We start from the raw sequence: 4,645 nt of genomic DNA on the forward strand, positions 1-4,645 counted from the left end.
TCACTTTCTCACCTCTTTGTAAGTACCTGCCCCTGAATCTGCTGCTTTCCCTGGCTTTCTTGCATTTCTTGAAAATCCTTCCACTCCCTCCTCCTGTTGTTACTTTCCTGACCTATTCCTTATGCCATTTGGAAATCACAGATCTTCTTCTTTTTTTTTAGAAAGTCTCACCCTGTCATCCAGGCTGGAGTGCAGTGGTGTGATCTCGGCTCACTGTAACCTCTGCCTCCCAGGTTCAAGCAATTCTCCTGCCTCAGCCTTCTAAGTAGCTGGGATTACAAGCACCCACCACCACGCCTAATTTTTGTATTTTTAGTAGAGATGGGGTTTCACCATGTTGGCCAGGCTGGTCTAGAACTCCTGACCTCAGGTGAACTGCCCGCCTCGGCCTCCCAAAGTGCTGGGATTACAGGCATGAGCCACCGTGCCCAGGCATGTATCTTCTTGATATCCTGAGATGACTTGACTCTGAGCAGCTCATCCACCAATGACAGATATAGACTTGATTGCACTTTGGTCAGATCTTCTAGATGTTGCCATTCCCCTGTTCCTGCTGGTTCTGATGTACCTAACACCCACATCCACTCTTAACACTAGTGGCATCCCCTCTTAACCTTCATGAAACTCAAGCCAGTAGGACCAAGAGACAGGTAAATGAATTGTGAACATATGGGGATTGGCAGGATAGTGCAACAGGTGAGAAATGAAGAGGCAGAGACATCTAGTGAGAAGACAGCAATGGGAAGTGAGGAAAACCTTTATGGAGGAAGAGATTATGAGGACAGAGTGTTTGCTCTGCTGTGGCTGGCTGGCCACCAGCAGCTACTGCAACAGAACCACCAGGGAAGTTAACAGATTAAGTGTTATCAGCCACTAATACCATACAGTGAGAATCCATTAGCAAACCTGATGTAGCAGCCATGGATTTGGCCAGAAGAAGGGGTTCATTACCATACTGGGGGACCTTGGCTTGTCATTAAGCTCTCTGCACTTTAGTTTGCTTATCTGCAAAATGATGTGATAATACTTATGAGGTTATTGGAAAAACGAAATGAAGAAACTGAAGTAAATGGGCTCAGTACTGAGCAGAAACAGGTGCCCAAGAAATGCCAGTTAAAATGTTTTCTTAAGGATAGGGTTTGGGATGGAGAATAGGTGTGTTACAGGCTGAACTGTCACCATCCCCCCAATTCATACGTTGAAGTTCTATCCCCCAGTAGCTTCAGATGTAACTGTATTTAGAGGTAGGCTCTTTAAAGAAGTGAAATGAAGTCGTTAGGGTGGACACTAATCTAATCTGACTGGTGTCAGATGTTCTTATAAGAGGAAATTTGGACACAGATATGTACAGAGGAAGGACCATGTGAAGATACCGAGAGAAGATGACCATCTACAAGCCAAGGAGAGAGCCCTCAGAAGAAACCAACCCTGCCAACACCTTGATCTTGGACGTCCAGCCTCCAGATCTGTGAGGAAATATACTGCCACCCAGTCTGGGATACTTTGTTATGGCAAGTCCTAGCAAACTCATACTAATAATGCTGAGTTAACATAGCATTAGAGTCCTGGTAATAATAATGGTAATCATAATAATAATATTTTTTATTTATGGAGCTACTTTCTGTGTGCCAGGCATTGTGCTAAATGCTTTACACATATTATCTCATTTAATACACATGAAAATGCCATGTGATGGATGCTATTTTTCCAACCCACACTGAGGATGCTGAGGCTCAGAGAGCCCAAGCCTGCATAGTTACTGAGTGGTGGGACAGGGTTTGGAACCTAGGCCTGACTGGGATCACTGCTGGCCTACAGAGTCTTTGTACAAAGAAGAAGGTGCCATTTCCTTTGGGAACACCCAGCCCCAAGCCAGGGTGCAAGGTTTGGTAAACAGAAAACAGGCTGGGTTTTAATTCCTCTTTCCTCCTTGGCTGAGTGCCCTTGTGCAAACCTCAGCCCCTCAGGGTGGCCCATGCTGAGGCCCAAGTTCTTAATCATTACACCGGACAGCCAGTGGGCTAGGATGGTAGGGGTAACACCGTTGCCACCGTCGTGGTAGGATCAGTTGGGCATGTAAAGGACTGTGAGTGCTGGCAAGGCATACCTTACCTCCCTCAGAGCTGGGAATGAATACATGGGAGCCTAGGTCCATGAGTTCTGGGACCCAGGTGGGCGGGCTTCCAACAATCTTACAGGACGACCACAAGGGCCCCTTGACTTAGGCCAATTCTGCTTATTGCTAATTGGCCTCAGAACAGTTCTGTGTCCAGTCCTCAGTCAGCAAGAAATCCAGTTTGCCAGGATTGTGCCCCTAGGATTACACACCTGTCCTTTCACCATCATCCCCATGCCTCCTCCTCCTCCCACCAAATCAAAGAGAATGAGAAATGCATCTTTGACCATTTGGTTATGAATGTAAGTGTGCCTGTCCTCACAATTAAAGCTCCTGAATGTTCCAAATTTGCAGGTTTCATGGTGGGGAAAAAAAGGCCTCCGACAGCATAAATATTTAATCAACATTAAGAATGTCCAATAAATGAGGGGAATCAAGTTTCAAATTGACTGGTTCAGATGATTAAAGTACAGAAGTCATAGCAGGGTAAAAATAAAGTATCCTCTAGAAAAGTAGCATCTTGGGGGCAGGGGCAAGATGGAAGATAGCACGTGGGGACCTCTCCAGGCCAGGCCGGGCATGGCACTCAGGGCAAGTGCGGCAACCACTGTCACTCTCGAAGGCTCCCGCGCCCCCTGGGGCAGTTGAGAGGGGTAATGCCCTCCGTGATGGAGTGTGAATCCCACAGCCGGGCCAAGACGGTGCCCAACGGTGGACAGCCCCACTCTGAGGATGACAGCAGCGAGGAAGAGCACTCACACGACAGCATGAGCCACATTGGAACCAATTACCAGGCTGTAATTGCAGAGAGCAAGCCTGAGAGCCTCACACGCTACAGCAACAAGAAGCTGAAGGGGATGCTGGTGTGTGTCGGATGTGTGTCGGATCCAACCACTGTGTGTCGGATGCCAAGCTTGACAAGTACATTGCGATGGCCACGGAGAAGCAGAGCTACAACATTAAGCAGGTGCTGGGCATGCTCTTGTGGCATAAGCACCATGTGGAGAAGTCACTGGCCGACCTGGCCAACTTCACCCCGTTCCCTGACAAGTGGACAGTAGAGGACAAGGTGTTGTTTGAACAGGCCTTTGGCTTCCATGACAAGTGTGGATCCAGCAGATGCTGCCCAACAAGTTGATTTCCAGCCTGGGTGAAATATCACCACTCTTGGAAGAAAACCCACAGCCGAACTGGCATGATGGACAGACAGGCCCGGCGGCCGAGGGGCTGTAAGGACAAAGAAGACAGTGATGAGTTCGAAGAGGGTCGAGGAGGCCTGAGAGAGAGCGATGATGGAGACCTCAAGAGAGAGGTACAGAGCATAAAGCAGAGGAACAGCGGCCTGCACCAAGCCCTGGAGGGCGGCATTGATCCACTCCGCCCCCTGGAGGCCAACACCAAGTTCAACTTCTGCTGGACCACAGAGGAGCAGCTTTTGGCTGCCCAAGCCATCTGTAGGTATGGCAAAGACTTTGGGACTATTGCAGAGGTGATTGGGAACAAGACTCTCACCCAGGTGAAGACCTTCTTTGTGAGCTACCGGCGCTGCTTCAATCTGGAGGAGGTGCTGCAGGAATGGGAGGCTGAGCAGGATGGGGCCTGTGGAGCCACAGTCCCCATGGAGGAGGCTAGGAGAGGGGCTCCCTTGCCAGCCCCAACCCTAGAAGAAGATGATGAGGTCCAGATTACATCGGTCTCCATGTCTGTGCTCCGATCAGTGCCCCCTGCACCACCCCTGCTCCACCTCCCACCTCCCTGCCCTAGCCACCCCCCGCTGCTGAGGCCACCTTTGCCCATGGCTCCCACTCTGCTCTGACAGCCACCCACAATGCAACAGGGCCACTTCCTCCAGCCCCGGTTGGCCCCCAGCCAGGCCCCACTGCCTCTCATCCTCCCTGCTCTGGCTGTCTCCTGCCACAGTGCCCGTCCTGGCCCCCAGCCCCCATCTACCCTGATTGGTGCCCCCAGTGCCCTCACTCTGAATCCTGAGGTCCTCCACCAACCACAGGCTCCGGGACCCCTTTGCTGACCATCCCCAGGCATCTCTGGTGTCACTGAGGACAGAGGGGCTAGGGCTCTTGCCAGGTCTTTCCAAGACCTAGAGCTGCTGACAGCCCAGTCCAGACTTATGGGTTCTGCATGTGTTCCTGGCAGCTGGGCCTGTCTCCTGAGTCCATGGCCTGGGCTCAGGGGCCTTTGAGCTGGACTGAGGCCACTTTTGCTTCGTAGCCAGGACTGGAATGGCTACCTCCTAGTCTGCTGGGGTTTGGCCTCTGGGCCCTGCCCTTTGTGTGTCGGGGGTAAGGACCTTAGTACGGGGATGGGAGAGGACAGCTGGGTGTGCTGGCTGTGCTCATTTCTCTTCCCTTCTTTTAGCAATAAGTCTTGGGTGAGGTGGGAAGGAGGCTGCAGGGGGAGGTGGGCAGAGGGGGCCTTACAGCAGCAGAGGCTGGAAGGGAAGTTCTGTCTTCAGGGGCCAGCTGGGAAACGCTAAGAAGCTGAGGGTGCCCGCCAGGCCCACCTTCCAGA

General features: G+C 51.5%; 1 pseudogene; it reads left to right on the forward strand.

Moving 5' to 3' along the window:
- Nucleotides 1-2,808: 2,808 nt before the first annotated feature.
- On the forward strand, nucleotides 2,809-4,145 carry LOC112634946 (annotated as a pseudogene).
- The last annotated feature ends 500 nt before the right edge of the window (nucleotides 4,146-4,645 follow it).

Source organism: Theropithecus gelada, chromosome 11 (genome assembly GCF_003255815.1).
Source record: "Theropithecus gelada isolate Dixy chromosome 11, Tgel_1.0, whole genome shotgun sequence".
Taxonomy (NCBI): domain Eukaryota; kingdom Metazoa; phylum Chordata; class Mammalia; order Primates; family Cercopithecidae; genus Theropithecus; species Theropithecus gelada.